We start from the raw sequence: 18409 nt of genomic DNA, 5'->3' as shown, positions 1-18409 counted from the left end.
ACCGGTTGCCTGGCTGCTCTGGGGAGATTCCTCAGCCGGTCAGGTGACAAATGCCTTTACTTCTTCCAAGCAATCAGGAAGAAGACCAGATTTGAATGGGGGGATGAGGCTGAGGCGGCCTTTCAACGGCTGAAAGAACACCTCCACTCTTTGCCAAGACTTGTTAGTCCATTTCCTAGGGAGGTGTTATACATGTACTTAGCTGTCTCAGACCATGCCCTCAGTGCCGTTCTCCTTGCTGAGAGAGACGGTGTTCAACTTCCGGTCTATTTCATTAGCCATGTCTTAAAAAATGCTGAGCTCCGGTACCCCATGGTAGAAAAATTTGGCCTTGCTCTGTATATGGCTTTCAAGAAATTGAAGCCATACTTTCTGGCTCATCCGGTGGTAATCTACACCGACCAGCCCCTCAAGCGGCCAATGTCTACCTTGGAGTCATCCGGAAGAATGTTGAAATGGGCTATTGAAATGCAAAGTCTTGAAATCACTTTCGAACCTAGAAAAGCAGTGAAAGGTCAGGCGTTTGCCGACTTCATTGTTGAAATGACCCGACCGGTGCAACCGGAAAATCTTGATCAGGTTTGGAAAGTGTATGTAGACGGAAGCTCAACAAAGAACGGCTGTGGTGCAGGAATTATATATGAGTCTCCAGAGGGGGACAAATTTGAATATGCACTGCGGTATAAGTTTCAAGCCTTAAATAATGAGGCGAAATATGAAGCCCTGCTAACCGGTATCCGCATGTGTAAGGCAGCAGGGGAAACGAAAATTGACGCCTACTCTGATTCACAGTTGGTTGTTAACCAGTATGAGGGAACATATGAGGCAACTCACCCGGCTATGATCAAATATCTTCAGGCAGTCAAGGAAGAGACTGGGGCACTTGAGGAGTTCCGTCTAAATCAAGTGCCCAGGTCAGATAACAACCAGGTGGATGCATTGTCCAAATTGGCTTCATCCGCCTGCTGTGATACTCCTCGGTCGGTCTTTTGGGAAGTTCTTGAAAAAAGAAGCATACATGAAGAGCCCATTGGAACCCTAGACCGAAGCTCCACCTGGATGGATGCCATCCGGGCTTATCTTTCAGACGGCACACTTCCTGATTCACCACAGGAAGCAGCCGTCCTAAAGAAGCGAGCTGCAAGCTTCGAGTTGAAAAATGGAGAACTCTTCAAGGCTGGGTTTCTTAAACCCCTGTTGAAGTGTGTTACCCCAGAAAAGGGGAAGGAAGTTCTCGAAGACTTGCACTCGGGATTCTGCGCCTCCCACATAGGCGGCAGGTCCCTAGCCGTCAGAGCCAGATGACATTACTTTTGGCCCACTCTTGAAGCAGACGCCAAGGAGTTGGTAAAGAAATGTGACAAGTGCCAAAAGTTTGGAAAACTTATTCATCGCCCGGCTACTGATCTGACGGCAATCCACAGCCCAATCCCATTTGCTAAATGGGGCATGGATATCTTGGGTCCTTATACGCCTGCTCCAGGCGGAAAGCGCTACATTTTGGTGGCTGTGGATTATTTCACCAAATGGGTAGAAGCTGAGCCGGTTAAAAACATCAAGACAAAGGATGTCATCTCTTTCATCTGGAAGAACATCATCACCCGGTTTGGGGTACCTATGTCTATGGTGTTTGACAATGGCCCTCAGTTTGAAACCCCCCAGCTCAAGACTTGGTTAGGAGATCAGGGTATCTCACATTGTTTTGCATCAGTCGGCCGACCCCAAGCAAACGGCCAAGTTGAAGCCTTCAACAAACTCATCTCAGACGACATTAAAAAGAAAATAGAACGGGTCGGTGGCTTATGGGCAGAAGAGTTAATTCATGTCCTATGGGCCATCCGGACTACTGTGAAAGGGGAAACCGGCGAAACCCCATTTCTCATGGTATACGGTGCTGAAGCCGTTTTGCCTATTGAGCATTATGAGCCGACTCTCAGAGTTATGCTCTATAATGAAGAGGCGAATTGGGAGGCCATGCGTCTTGCATTGGACTCCCTCCCGGAGCGTAGGGGCAATGTTGTCCTGCGTAATGAGATATACCGTCTGAGGATGACCAGAGCCTATAACAAGAGAGTGCACAAGCGTCCTCTTAAAGTGGATGACTTTGTGTTACGGAAAATGGAGGCAACCGGTAGGGCCAATGAGCTGGGAAAGCTAACTCCCAATTGAAAAGGCCCTTACCGGATTTATGAAGAAGTAAGGGATGGCACCTACCGCCTGGAAACCCCATACGGCAGGCGTCTGCCTAGAACTTGGAATGTAGACAATCTAAAAAAGTACTACTTCTGAGATTGTAAACAGTAAGTCAATTAATGAAGATTCAGACTTTGTTTGCGAAATCGAGTTATTACTTAATTATCCATCCGGGTAATACCCAGGCGGATTTTCCTTTGCCTAACTAAGTTTGACACTTAGAAAGGTTACATCTGTTGGACCACCTGGGTAATACTCGAATCCCTTGTTCATTTAAATTTTATACTTTGTTTATTTAACTGCCTGATCATCCGCCTGGGTAATACCCAGACGGACCCGCTTGTTTAAAAAACTAAGTTTGATACTTAGTGTAAATCTAATACTGACTAAAAACTAAGCACAAAAACGTTTAGTGGCTATACAACCGGTCTCAAACAAGACCCGAGGCTAAAAAGCCAGATGATTGCTCATTTTATAAAATCGCCTGTCCCAACATGGACAAAGGTGTCCGGCGACACCCCTCCGGGTGCAATCGCCGCAAAGAGCAGACTATTTGTCAGTTCTAAGTACCAATGCAGACGACAAAAATTGAACGACCAAATTGGCCAACTCATAGCCGTCTGACCAAAATAGCCTATGAAGAGCGAACAAGTTTCCAGATACCGGATGCCCATATGCATCAGTCGGTCATTAGTAGAAATTCTTACTTGGGCTATTTATTCCAAAGTTGCACTCACTTCCCCTATTGGGGCACAGGTTTGCGTAACGGCTACGTGTTAACCCCAGACGGAATTTAACCGCCTGGGTAAGAAGCTCAAAACACCCGTTTTTATGGCCGGCTGTGCACTTGGTTTGGGGCAATCACCATTGTGATTGATTGGCCTAAAAACACTCCATACTTCTCCAAGTATCAAGTGTTTTCAAGCCAATCAATCAACCTGGATCTAAACCAACCGCACAGCCGCCCAGGAGCAAGAGCACCCGGATTGCAAATTGCCGCATGCTTTTTTAAGTTAGGCAAAATACTAAAGAATTGCAAACAGATGAAAAAAAAAAAAAAACTCAAGACATATATAAAATCCGACTGAGTCGGAATACTTCATTCATATAAAATGGCTCAAAGGCCAGAATAATTGTTAACCGGACACATCCGGTGAAGAAAGAAAGTGGAAATGTTAAAAAGATACAACAAAACATGGCATGCAAGCCGGTAAACATAATGGTTGGCATACTGCCGCAGAAAGGTGGGAGGACCGCCTAAGGCTTAGGCAGAGTCTTCTCCGGCTGAGCTTGGCTGGCTTGGCCCTCTTGCTGATCATCCGCCTGCTCCTCATCATCAGAGACTTCATATCCCTGCTCAGAAGCCCAGTCTTTGAAGCGAGGCGGTGGAGCATCACCCAGTTGCTGGGCATCATACACCTCAGTGGCGTAATCATACCCCAGCTTATAGACCTCAAAGTCTATTTCTGGGTAAAGGAGGCCCCAGGTGATCTTCAAACGGGCCAAGTTGTCCCGCTCATTCTCCTTGGTCAGCCGGGTCTGCTCCTGGGCCAGCTCATCCGCCTGCTTGTTGCGCAGGGTCATGAGCTCGAGCTTCAGGCGGTCATTGTCAGTCCGGAGTTGGGCATTCTCTTTGTCAGCATCTTCTAATGCCTTGAGATCAGACTTGGCATCTTTCAGCTGCTTGTCAAGGTCATCAGCCCGGCTGTTAGCTTCATCGTTTGCAGCCGTTAAACTCCGGATCAGCTCCTCCTGTTTCAACTCTACTGCTTTAATCTTTAAATTACACATATAATCAGAATGTTCAGCAAAGTTGAGGTTTTCTAGGGCCCTCCGTTTGGCGTCATTTACCTCTTCTTGCTTCCGCCTTAAGGGGCCCCGGAGACTGTCCACCCTCACCATAGCCTGAATCAATAGTAGTTGGTTAAAGAGTTACTTAGTCAAATTAAATATGAAAGACATTAAGATAGAAAAACCATGTACCTCAGCCAGAGAGCCCATTATCCGGTCAAAGTCCACAACCTGCAGATCAGGTATGGATGCCTTCTCGGACCGGGTAAGGGTCCTCACCATCCGTCTTGCGAAGCCTGGAAGGTCCGGCTGGTCAGAAGTCGGACCTGCATCAAAAGTAGTGCTATGTGAGATAGAGGCAGCGTAGCTGGCATTCATCCGTTGCCGGCTGCTGGCGGACCCTTTTGAAGTATCAACCTTGGTCTTGATTCTCATGAAATCAAGTGGCCAAGGTATTTCAGTTCCTTCCTTACCTTGAGCTTCCGGATGGGTCTCCGGCTTGTTTTCCTCCCCGGTGGTTGCCGCACCGTCTGCAACCTCAGGTGGCATGCCACCCTTCGATGCCGTTGAGGCATCCGGCGTCTTCTGCTGTTCTGAGCTTTCACTGAGCTTTTTCAGAACAGCAGGGGATTTGCCCCCAGTCGTTGGACGACCGGATTGGGCAGAGCCTTGTTTTTTTTTGGGGGGGGTCCTTTCTTGCGGCTTTGGCAGCCGGAGCCTTTTCAAGATCATCTCCTTGCCTTTTGAGAAGCTTGGAGAATGATCGAGGGATTCTCTTGGCGGACTCCTGAGAAAGAAGCAAATATGAGTATACCCAACCGGTATATAAAAAAAAAAAAAAAAAAGAAGAAGAAGAAAAAATGCAAACATTAAGTCAGGCGGTCTTACCCCGCCTTTCTTGTTGTCCTTTGCCTCGACGGCTGCCTTTTTGGCAAGAGCCGCCTCCTTGCGCAATTGCGCAGCCGATTTAGCAGGAGTCTTGTCCTGGTCAACCATCTTCAGGGCTTCTTCTGCAATAACAAGAATTTCAAGTTAGAAAGAATCAAGGCAAATTTGCAATAAAAAGAAAAATAACAATTGTTCCGGGTGTGAAGTATTCTACCCCTGGGAAACATTGTGCTCAGTCCGCAGGTGGACAAAAAGCATTCATCTTTGAAGAAGTCCGGGTGGGGGATCCAGTTCTTAGGAACAATAATGTGAGTCTCATCCCCCATGGGCTCAGTTGTAGTTTCAAAAAATCCCGGCTCCATGATCTGCTCCCGGGCTTTAGTAGATAGTTCCGGGAGAGGGCATTTGCGTCCAAGAAGAGCCGGCTCAGTGTTGTACCGGCGCAGTGTCCGGTTGTGTCTTAGGGTGGGGGAGGAAATCAAATAAAACTTGTCCTTCCACCCGGACCATTTGGACACTTTGTCCAAAGTCATTTAGTATTGGGGCAAGGTAGTCAGAGTATACCATGCCCCATGGCCGCTTGGAGCCTTGCTCAAATAGTGCATGTGAGCAAAGGCAGAGAAGCTAGGGTTCAAATTTTGGAACTCGCAGGCGGCGTTGTAACTTAAAATGTTCACCCAGGAGTTTGAGGTGAGCTGCCAAACCCCCAAATCGTACCCCTTTAGGATTTTCCTAATCCCGGGGTGGAGGGGGAACCGGAGGCCGGCTTCTATTACCGCCTCATAGCAGATGAAGTAGTCATCTGCATGATCAATGTCGTCCCCCCAGGCTATTACAGCATCAGCCGGAGGGACAATAACTTCCCATCCCCTTCCAAAGGGATGTTTCTCCTTAAAAGCCCTGAACCCGCTGTTAAGAAGGGCGATGTTGCTCGGCAGCATCCGGGTTCTCTTAGGGTTGGGGTTGTCAGCTACTTTTGGCGGCTGATGATAGTCAGCCGCAAAATCCCCCTGGTCAGAGCCGGAAGACTCTACTCTTGATCCCTGGCCGGCCTCAGCATCGCCGGCTTCATTGGAGGAGGCGGCTCCCTCGCCGTCCACCTCTCTTACTCCCAAGCTCCCGGATGTAGAGGGAGCCTCTTCGTCAGATCCACTCTCCTCCAAATCCCTCGGATCCCCATCCGGGAAAACCTCATCGGCTGGCACTCTCATGGTGCGTCGGCTTTTAGACCGCCTGGCCGTTTGTTTCGTTCTGACCATTGTGTCCTGCACAGACACAGAGAGGGAGGAATTTGGAGATGAGCATATTGGTTCCGACAGTCCAGAAGAGGCACCCCCTGTTCTAGACTCAGCCGTTCCGGGGGATCGGCTGAGTGTCCTAGGCAGTGCCGAGTGGGGGGATAGGGAACTCATTTGTATTTTTTATTTTCTAAAGAAAGTCGGGCATACAGGCGGAAAAAATGGTATGTAAATCGAAAGGGAGAAAAGCTAAAATGGTACAGGCGGTTACCTTGCTTTGACTCTGGAAAATCTGAAAACCGCTACAGCCGGTGAACCGGGTGATGAACTGCTAGCACTCGGAAGCTTGAAACTCGCTGATTATGCAGGCGGGAGCAGAGAAAAATCTCTCTAGAATCTCTCTTTTTCTCTCTCTGAAAAGTCAATGTGAATGTAAAGTGTGAAAAGGAGGGGGGTAACTTTCTATTTATAGAAAGTAAAAGTGGGGGGAAATTTTTGATTTGAAATTCAAAATTTTACCCCGTTACTGTTCACCTATGAGAGGTGGACACGTGTCACAGGCCGCACGTGACATGCACGTGCAACCTGTGAGGGGCAAATGTTTAAGGTATTTTTACCCTAGACACGTGGACCAATAAGAGGTCTCCACGTGTCGAGCTCAGGATGGCCCATGTGGCTCAACATCCTCTTGACACTTGGCGCCCTCAGATATGTTTCCGAAATGACGGCCTTCAAAGGCCCAGATTCCTAGGAGCGCCGTAAAATGGCGCAGCCCACTAAAATCTAGGTCAAGTGACCTAGGTAGGGGCACTTTTCCCAACGACCCTATAAATAGGGAGATATTTCCCCATTTTGGGGACAGATTGAATCATTTATTACACCCTTATTCTCTCACATCAGAGAAAGACCTGAGCTTGGAATCCGAGCAGATCCCTACCTAAATTTCCGTTCTCTTTATTCCGTTTTAAGTCGCTAACTTGACCGTCAGAGGCGGAGCTCCAACCACCCGGAGTCTCCGTTATTTTGCAGGTGCAGCTCAGCCGGAATCAGACTTCGTGACGTAAATCTCCCAAGGGACAAAATCACCCAAAACAGACCTGATTTTAAAAAAAAAAATCGTCCAAAGAAACCAAAAACCTCTAATCCACCTAATTAGCCTCTAATCTACTTAATTAACATCTAAATTTTCCAATTTCTACTAATTACCCTCTAAATTTCACTTAATAATTATTTTAAAAAGTAAATTAATAAAAACCACCCCACCCCCTACCCCCACCAATCAGCCACCCCCACCAACCCCCTAGCCTCTTTCCAGCGTTGCTCCTCCCCTTTCCCTCTTAAACCACCAAACCGCCCATAACCCCATCCTCTTTCCTTGGACACAAGCCAAGCTCAGCCTAACCCCTCCCCTGCCGACATCGTCCCAACCCCCACCCTCGACTGACCCCTAACCCCGCCGCGACCACCCACCTTTATTTTGATCTAAACATTAAATCTTATCTGTTTTGGGTTTGAAGAGGGGTGGGTGTTTGGGATGGTTGCGGCAGGGTTAGTGGGGGAAAGGGAGGGGGGTTGGTCGGGGTGGGGGTTGGGCTGGGACGATGCTAACGGGGGAAGGAGCTAGGCTGGGGTTGTGCACAAGGAGAGAGGAGGGGTTTATGGGCGACGTGGTGATTTAGGGAGAAGGGGGAGGGGCAGCGTCGGGGAGAGGTGACGCCGGGAGGGGGAGAGGCGGGTCGCTGTCGGGGGAGTGGAAGGGGAGGGGGTTGCTGATTGGTGGTGGAGGTGGAAGTTGGGATGATTTTTTTTTAATAATTAAGTGAGATTTAGAGGGTAATTAGTAGATATAAGGGAAATTAAAGGATTTAGTATATAATTAGGGGTTATTAGGGGCTAATAAGTTTGATTAGTGATATTTGGTTACTTTCAACAAATTTTTTTTAGAATCAGGTCTTTTTTGACCAAAATTTTTTATTAGGTTTTTTCTGACAAAATGAGTGTTATAATAGGTTTTTCGTGATAAAATTTCCTATATTTTAATCTATTTTTCAATAACTTCGCAGCTAGATCAAAGGAGTAGTAATTAGGGGTGTTCAAAGTTGGATATCATATCGGACCCAATCCAGAAATCAGGATATCCGAAAAATTTTGGATCGGATAAACCGCGATCCGATTTTTTCGAATATCCCAAATTTCGCATCGGATATTTAGATTTTTCGGATTAGTTAAACGGCTTTTCGGATCGGATAGTTGAAATTTTTTGAAAAAATTCTTATCCGTATCCGATCCGAATATCTGATTCAAAATATTTGAATCTTTAAAACCAAATTGGATATCCGAAATTTTGAGTAGGATCATCGGATTTATTTGAATACCCCTACTAATAAATTAATAATACCCAAGTCCAAAAACGCGCGCCAGACTCATTTACTTTGCTTCTCACACTTTCTCTCCCCCCTTATTTCATTTTTTCTTCTTACTATGTAGTATTTCATTTCAATGTCGATATACTTCTGAATCATCTTCTATTTTCTCCATTTTTTTTGGCATTCGATTGAATTTTTTTTCCTTTTACTTTCTCTCTATTCTGCTTCCATTTTCTCTCACTTCAATGTTCAACGTCGGAATTCTTCTTAATCTTCTCTGTTTTTCTCCAATTTACTGCATATACATTTTCGTATCTTCTTCCCAATAATCAATACCTAGGGTTTTTTTGGATCATCTTGATCTTCTAATCAAAATCTTTTGACCTTTTAGATAGTATTTTTGCCATATTTGGTACATTTTTGCACTTCTTTTGAGCCTTAGACTGATTGAATTACAGACATTGCTGAGCACCATGAAATCAAGAGAAGGAGCTCAAGAAACATCGAGGTATACTATTAACTAACATTTATGACTTTATTTATGCTTTTAGTTTTAGTTTTTTCCACATTCAATCTATGTATCCAAATTCTTATACTATCATCTTGGCATTTTGTTGGACAAATTTGCTTGTGTCGTATAAATGTATGATTTCTCAATATAGATTTAAGCTAATTTGTGTGTTTTTGATAAAAACGAAGAGTTAAATGTGTATTCTCAAGTATGTTTAGATGATTTGACGTATGCTACTTTGTGTTTGGTGTGGATAATTTAATCTCTTATTCTATCTATTACTTCTATACTCCCTCCTGCTGTAATTTACAAACTATAATTTTGGAAGATTTATTATTAGAATGCTTATTTTAGAATTTGATAATTTAAGAGGTGTTTAAGAATTAGAGTTAATTACATCCTTTAATTATTAAGCAGAGTATGTCTTTTATATATATTGTTATGTTTCATTGTTTAAGAAGTAGGTAGAAAGAAAAGGAGAAGAATAAACGTGAGAGAAAAGGGGAGATTAAATGAGGAGAAATTTCGATATTATTAATTGTGCTTTGAAGAAAATTACACAAATTTGATATTTTGATAGCACTCATCGTGCCAAATCCATTGAGATCTCACGTGATCATATTTTATCATATGAATAAGTATCAATTTGCGGTCATTTTTTGTGAAATGTAACATCAAAATTTGAAAGAGTGCAATATTTGCAAAACCGAGGGAGTTTCTTTTAATCTCTAGTTTGATAATACTGTAAGGGGCGGGGCGTTTGGTACGTGAGAATGTGAGTTTGGAGAATAGAAGAAGGGATTGTGAATGAGAGTTACTGATTGGGGATTCATTAATATATGCCCAAGATAATAATTTTTTTCATATGGAAATTATTATCTTTTGGTTATATGGAATGTAAGCTCTTAGTGGGGTTGGAGATATTAGAGTTTTGAAGGATGTCACAAACTTTCAGATCCAGATCTTCCCAATTACTTGGACTGGTGTCTAGTGATGAACTTTTTCAGTGATAATTCATCAAATCCTTCTGTCATTTCTAATGTTGAACCATTGCCCTCCCAAGCATAGCTATGTATGTTTATAAAGATAACCATGGCCAATTTTCTTCCTAACATGAGAACCCTTGGAGATTTTAGTTGGTTCAGATTTGTTCATTACATACTTATCATGGATGAATTGAGTGGCAAATAAAGTTATCCTTGTTGTCAAGCTTCCAGATGATCCAGCTAAGGCCAACATGGTTAAAATTTTGTTCAGGATAATCCTAGCCCTCTTTGTTGTTTTGTTTACAAATATAATCCAGATTATTATTCTCTTTAAGTTGTGCACTTCCCATAAGAAGTTTGCACAAATTTCATCATGTTTAGATGGTCAGATAGGCTGGAAAGTGAAGGCCTTGCATTGAGTATATAGGGATTGCTTGAAGGGTGGATTAGATAAGCACTTTCCTACCTGTCTTTAGAGCAATTGGCTTTCGAAAAATAGAGTTCTGTATCCATTATATTAATGAGGAAGTTCTTATTTTTAGAAGTTTTTTTAGCCACTAGTTGAATACAAGGTAAGCTCCCAGGTCATCAGTAAATGATACATTTAGAGCTAGTTCAAACTCATCTATTACACCTAAACCATCCATTTCAGTGTTATGCATTCTTTTTAAACTTCCATTTGACAACCTTACACTAATGGTATATTCAGGCATCTCAATTAATTGATTAAATAGGCTTTCATTTCCTACTGTGTGGCCCCTGCATCTACTGTCCAGGACTTACCATTCAGCATTATTTTATCATTATTTGCATCATTGGTTAAACAATTTTATTGCTTAGATCAGGGTGCTCTTTAGCAGTCTTTTTAATATTTATACCTTTATCACTTTATGTGTTTCAGTGTTTACAATATCAGCAACTTTCCACCTGAAGAACTCATAGATATTGATTTAAATCAACATTTAGATGGACTTGCATACTTGAAATACATTGATGAGTTAATTGCCAGATGCTCAAGGGGAGGTGCAATTCATACACCTAACATCATTACAACATTTGATGATGACCTACATCCCGGGACCATAATACGGTATAAGGGAAAATGGAAGAAATATGATGTAACAACCTGCTTCCTAGTTAGAAAAGGAGATCTATACTTGTGTTCTTATTGTCACGAAGCAGAGTTTCTTGTTGGTGCAAATTGGGTTGATGTAAAAGGATCTTTGATTAAGGTTGAGGATGCAGAGCAAGCCACATATCATGTCAAGTATGATGATGCAGAGACTAGATCAAAGCTAATAATGGATTTTAATCCAGAGTTTATATTTCTCTTGGATCATGTTGGCAAGGATGCCATATTATGTGGTCTTTGGTGCCTTAAATACGGCAACCAAAATGAGCAAAAGGTTGGATACCATGCGATCTCCCATAATCTATGTGAGGCTGCCCGTTTAACTATAATTTCAAAGATGGTCTCTGATGCAATGGACAGGGGAATTACAATCTCTTTAGGAATATACAAGGACTTATTTCAGAAATGGGCAAAACTGTGCAAGATTTTAAGAGACTGTAACCAACACAATAATGAGGATTCTTGTATTCTTGAAGCTGCTTTGGAGCCGTATAATTGCTTTGGAATACGGGAGCATACTGATCTAATAAACTCAATCAAAATCATGTTGAAGGAGAATGAGAGGAAACGTTATGGGAGAAGGTTAACGCTTGTGAAGAAGACCAAAGGCTTAGCACTTAAGTATTATAATAGGTCAATTGTGAAGAAGATTCGTAGGTGGAGGCCGAAGTGGAAGAACACTGGTAGATGGAGTCGTGCAAAACTACTGGATGCTAGAGAAGACGAGCTTCTAAGACGCATGAGGTCGGGAGGAGATTCAGGTTAAAAATATTGCATTAATCTGATATTTAAAATGGTTTCACTGCTTTTTAAAGTATTGACCGTTATACATACAACTTTGCCCCAAATTTTAGGGATTTGGAGGAGTATTCATAAGTGTATTCTCGAGCCTGATCTGAGATATGCGAAGTTAATAATGAAGCACACGGATGTCAATTTGATCCGACATGACTTGCGGTTAGCTGTTGATGATACAGGTATATTTTCGGTTATTATCTGTTTTATTGCATTTTCATTATTGTGAAATTCAAATAAGAAAAATTGTTTTGCATCATTTTTCTTTACAGGTGAAATTTACAGGTTCGACAAAAGATACATGTTTAGTGATCCTATGGATGGCTTTGAGGTTTGTTATATCTATTATATTATTTTTATTATTTATTTTGAGCAATCAACATGTTCTCGAAATAAGGTGGTTCGTCCCATCTTGTTTTGGTAATATTTTGGTTGTTAGATGATGAAAAACCACTCGTTAGCTTCCAACTTCTCTGCATGCTGTTGTACTTTCTTGGGTTGCTTGATCAAACTAGAAAGCTAAAACCCACTTAAGAGGCTACAGTACTATATTACCCCCCCCAAACACCTCTTTAGTGAGGCTAGTAGAAGTGTGTGTCGAACTTAGTTACTTGTGAATGAGCAATACATACACGTGTAATTTTTGTCGGTGTGAACAAACTCTATCAATGCTTGTCTAGGGAGTAAATAATTATCAAGTGCCACTAATTTTTTTGAATTCAGTCAGTTAATTCATTTCATTTTATTTGCAATTTTTGTTTTAAATAGAAGTTTTATATGAAATACAACATTTTTTTTTTAATCTTGTTATTATTTTTGTTTCTTCATATTCTTATTTTTAGTGTTAGTTTCCTATAGTTAGTTAGTTTGTTTTTAGGATTTTTTGTGAAAAACTAACTTTTATATACAACTTTTTGTGAAAAGCTACCTTTTAAAAAAATTGTTGTAAATGACTACCTCTTTTTTAAAAAAATGTTGTAAATAACTACCACTTGCCGGAATCTCGCCGTTGACTCACTTTTCAGGCGTTGACTAGACCACTTGGCGGCTTTTTCCCGTTTTCGACCATCCCCACCCCCTCCTCCTCCTCCCTTTTACAGTTTTCGACCACCCCCACCCCCTCGCCGCACTACTACATAAACGAGCAAATGCAACCCCTAAAAACCGTTACAATAGGGCAAAAACCCGTTGCTATAATCCTATTGTAACGGTTAAAGGACCGTAGCATTTGCGGCCATTGCATTAGGTTTAATGCAACGGTTCATTTTACCTGATGCAACGGTACTATGCCATCAACCATGGACCGTTGCATCAGGGCCTAAAGCAGCGGTTAATAAAACCTAATGCAACGGTTCTTTAGAATTCCTACGGACCGTTGTAGCAGACCTAATGCAATGGTCTTTTAGTTCTAGTGCAACACTCATTACTTTCTATAGAACCGCTGCATTATTATTATTATTATTATTATTATTATTATTATTATTATTATTATTATTATTATTATTATTATTATTATTATTATTATTATTATTATTATTACTATTATTATTTAATGCACGTAGTAAATAAAAAAGTTAATAAAACTACAAAGAACAAATAATGTAAACAAAATTATATAACAACCATTTTATTTTTCCTCTAGAAATATGTATATATACATTAAGTAATTTTACATTGATATTTTCCTTTGCAAACAATTCCATACCCAAAATATTTATCTAAATAGTTCACAAAATATTTACTAATATATAAACCTATATAAGGAGATTATAAAACCTAATTTTATATGTATCTAATTGTCCAACAATATTGTCACAATAATCCCATGACCATTCTTCCTCCTTGATATACACCATGTTATTCATCATCATATCACCATGTACCTATATACATAAAACAAACAACTAAATTACATTAGAGAATAAAATCATTTATTCACATCACTCTACATTAAAATAAAAGTTAGTTGAATTTCTTATTCGATAAATTTGTTGGAGAAGGTAATAATACATATTTGTCATTGTACAATGATATGTTGATACCAACCAAGCCTATATAATTAATTTAAATGTCAAAAATTTTAATAAAACCACAAACCCAAAAATAACACTTAAATTTAGAAACACCCATAAATAATAATCTAAAAACTAGATGAGCAAATGAAATAAAATCCCCAAGAGAAAAATAATCTAAAATCATAATTAATAGAAGTAGAAGAATTGAATGAAATAGTAAGGACTTGAAAAGAACTAAATATCATGACCAACATAAATTAACTATAAAATAATTAAATACAACAAGGCATTAGCTAAATATTCATTGATTTGTAATAGCTAATTATAAAAAAAAAATTAGCATGTCAATAATTATAAACAAAAATTAAGTAAAATTGTACTAAACATATTAATATTCAAATATGAAAAAATTAAAGAAATAAATTTCACAAAACAAAAACTTACAAAAAAGATATGATAATTGAAAGTATTTGAAGCTTGATGTTGGAAGTTTGGAACTTGAAGAGAGAGAGAGAAACAAGATAGATATGGAGAGAGAAAGAGAGTAGAGGATAAACATTAAGAGTATGTACATGGTAAGAATTTATTTCAAAAAATAATGATGTCCCGCCGAATAACGATTTCAAATTTTCGATAAAATAATGGGAGCGGGAAACAAGGCACGTTTTTAAATTTTCACATTTTAGCACCTAGTGCAACGGTCATTTCATTTTTGGACCGTTGCAGTAGCCTAAAATTCCGTTGCATTTGATAGGCTGATGCAACGGTTATGTTAGGAACGTTGCAATAGCTTACAAAAACGTTGCATTAGTTTTATCTGTTGCATTGAACCATTGCATTAGCTATCACCGTTGCATCAGACCGTTGTATTAGCTTTAACCATTGCATGTGACCATTGCTTTTGCTCGTTTATGTTGTAGTGTCGTCACCTCCCCCTCCCTTTGTCCAGTTTCAGACTACCCCTACCCATACCCCTGCCGGAAAATTGCGCTTGTTGCCCCTCCGCCTCCCTTCCCGATTTTCGACCATCCCCACCCCCGCAAGCCCTCCTTTTCCCTAGCCATCCTTACCCCTTCTTGCAAACCTCCTTTAATCTAGTCGTCCCTACCCCTTCTTCCCCGCAACCACCATTAAAACCATACTTCACTGTCTTTGAAACCTAAAATTCAAAAAAAAAAAAAAAAAAAAAAAAACCCCAAAATCCAGAAATTGAAAAGGGTAAGGTTTTCGAGGGGGGCGAAGGAGGGTGAGCGGGAATTCGAGGGTGAGATATGTGTGGGTGAGATGAAATTTGGCCAGAAATTGATAATTTGTTTGAGGGGTTTTGAAGCATTCGGGGCCGAAAATCATAAATTGATAATTTGTTTGAGGGGTGGCCGGAAATTGCTGCCGGAAATGGAAGTGGGGGGTGGGAAGGGAGTGGCTGGAAGTTGATAATATGTTTGAGGGCTGCAAGAAGGGGTAAGGGATGGCTAAAAGGATGGGTGCAGGGGGTGGGGGTGGTCGGAAATTGGAAAAGGGAGGCGGAGGGGATGGTCGGAAATTGGAAAAGGGAGGCGGAGGGGGTGGGGGTGGTCGGAAATTGGAAAAGGGAGGCGGAGGGGGTGGGGGTGGTCGGAAATTGGAAAAGGGAGGCGGACGGGGGTGAAGATGGTCTAGTCAACGCCGGAATTAAAAGTCAACGGCGAGATTCCGACAAGTGGTAGTTATTTTGATTTTTAGTATGGCCGTCTAGCTGATTTCAACTTGTATGAGCTTTAATTTAATTGTTTTTTTTTTGTTCCAATATATGTTCTATCTTGGTGCATTTCTGGCATATTATGTTTCTTGGACTTGAAATTATTGCTTTATTCAGAAATGGGAATAAACTAATACTTCCTCTGTTTCTTTTTAAGTGCAACACACCTTTTGGACACATATTTTTAGGAGTTGATTAGAGTAGGTAAACCAGCGATTTTAACAAAATAATTTGAACACCAAAATTAGAGAAGGGTTGTGTATAAATTATTTTGATTAATTTGTCCGTTTACATTGTTTAATCTCTTTCTCAAAATGCGTGCTGAGAAGGTGTGTTGCACTTAAAAAGAAAAAGAGGAAGTATGTTTTATTAATATATAAGCCTGGAAATTTGATTTACAAATTCCAATCACGACATTCAACTTCCGCTCTTTAAAAAATGTGCTTATCCAAATCGAGGGGTAATGCTTGCACCTTCTGTGAAGTTTGACCATTTATTTCATTGGTGTAGTTTTCATATGAATTCAGGCATAGTTGTGAATTGTTCTGATTTTATGTTCTGAATCTGAATTGATTGTTTTTTCAGTTGTACTTTTAATGTATAATTAATGTATTTACATTCCACTTTTAATGTTTGGTTGGCTAATGTACTTTTTAGCCTTTAATTTTTCAGAATCCTTGTGCCAAATTACAATGAATATGATTGGGTAAAAATTTTCAATTAGGAGCGTGTGATTGGTCCTTTCTTTTTGTAAAGGATTGATGACATGTCATGAGTAATTACTAATTTATCTTTGTTTTACTCAAAAACATTATTTAATGTTTTGTACTTCCCATTGCATTATCTAACTATTGTTATTTGTCCTATTATTTCCTCCTTAATTCCAGTGTAAATTTCCAAAGAGGAATGTAATTTAGGGACGGAGGGAGTATACAAAAGTGTTAGGTAATGATTATGATAGAGTATAAAACATATTCCTGGGCCTCAACCAAGCTTAAGCTTTTGGTTGAGTTGGTCCTCTAGCATGGTATTGGAGCCAGCGTGACACAAAGGTCACGGGTTCCAAAGTGGAATTAATTCGCACCAGGTATGATAGAGTGTAAAACATATTCCTTGGTTGACATTAGGAAACCTAGTACGAACAAAATATACATAAAATCTATCCTAATCTGCGACAAATATTATCATAAGGTAAAGTATTGTGTAGAACGGACTCACGTGAATCCGGTCATACAAACAAAAAATGCATGAACCTCCTCTCACAAGAAGATCTCGCAGACTCTTTCTCTCTCCTCTCGATTACCACCAATTAGCTCTCATGCAAATTGCATCATAATTCTAAATCACACCCTGTTCTTGGATCAGTACTCCACAATGACCAACATTACACTCCTCAACCTCTTAAAGTTCATCACCCCAGAATACTAAGCTTCTGTTGCTTAAACCTCCACCTTCTTCGCCTATAAGACGGTCACCAAGGTTCAATTGTGTTATTTAATCTGGGAATTGTAATGTTCATGCCTCTATATTGTCGAAATCGAATGGAAAGACGGTGAGAAATTCGGAATCGAGGAAATTAGCTAGCTTTGAGTTTGAGCTTTGATTCAGTTGTTAATGGTGGTAAGAGAAAGCAAAATTCTATGATTGATCGAGAGTTTGTGAGGCGGTCGCCGAGGTTTTCGACTTTCAAATCAGAGATGAGCGTTGAAATCGATCTTAAATTAGGGAAAAAGACGCCATATTGAAGCTTATTGAATCTCCGAGATTGTTGCTATATTAGATCTTAATTGTCATATTTTAGATTATAATTGTCATATATTAGATTATAAATATCAGAAATTAAATCATAATTGTCAGAAATTAGGTTATATATACTACTATATAAGATATTAGATATTAGATTATTAATGTAAGATATTAGTTTATTATAATCAGGTATTAGGTTTATTTTGTTTGGTAATAAATTAGCTAGTATGGTCAGGTGTTAGGAATATTTTGTTTGGTAATAGAATAGTATGGTTAGGTGTTAGGAATATTAGTGTCATGTATTAGAATACTATTGTCAAATATTAAAATATTAGTGTCATGTATAAGAATATTATTGTTAGGTATTAGAATATTGTTGTCATGTATTAGAATATTATTGTCAGATATTAAAATATTAGTGTCATGTATAAGAATATTATTGTCAAGTATAAGAATATTAGAATATTATTGTCAGATATTAAAATATTAGTGTCATGTATAAGAATATTACTGTCAGGTATTAGAATATTACTGTCATGTATTAGAATATTACTGTCAGATATTAAAATATTAGTGTCATGTATAAGAATATTATTGTCATGTATTTGGTGTTGCGGGCCTCGTTATCGGGTTTAGTTAGAGTGCGCCTTTTGGTTGGACTTTTGTTATTGAGTCCGGTCTCACACAAAACCTTTTGTTATCATAAATATAATATCTATCAGATTATTTACACATTGACTTTTATTGTACCGTTATACCAATTATATATATATATATATATATGTATATATATATATATATATGTATATATATATATATATATAATGCTGATAAAAGACAATTAGAAAATAAAAATTAATTATCTTTCAAAAAAAAAATTAATTACAGATCAGATTGATAAGTAGCAAGAGTGTTGTTGCACTAATGCACAATACTTATATAAACCAAAATATGGAGTTAATTAGACAGCTTTATTAAAACTGTTTAATTTAATCAAAATGATGACATTC

The sequence above is a fragment of the Chenopodium album genome, chromosome 9 (assembly GCF_948465745.1).
Source record: "Chenopodium album chromosome 9, dcCheAlbu1.1, whole genome shotgun sequence".
Lineage (NCBI taxonomy): Eukaryota > Viridiplantae > Streptophyta > Magnoliopsida > Caryophyllales > Amaranthaceae > Chenopodium > Chenopodium album.
The sequence above is the reverse complement of the archived record's forward strand: the minus strand, read 5'-3'. Positions refer to the sequence as shown.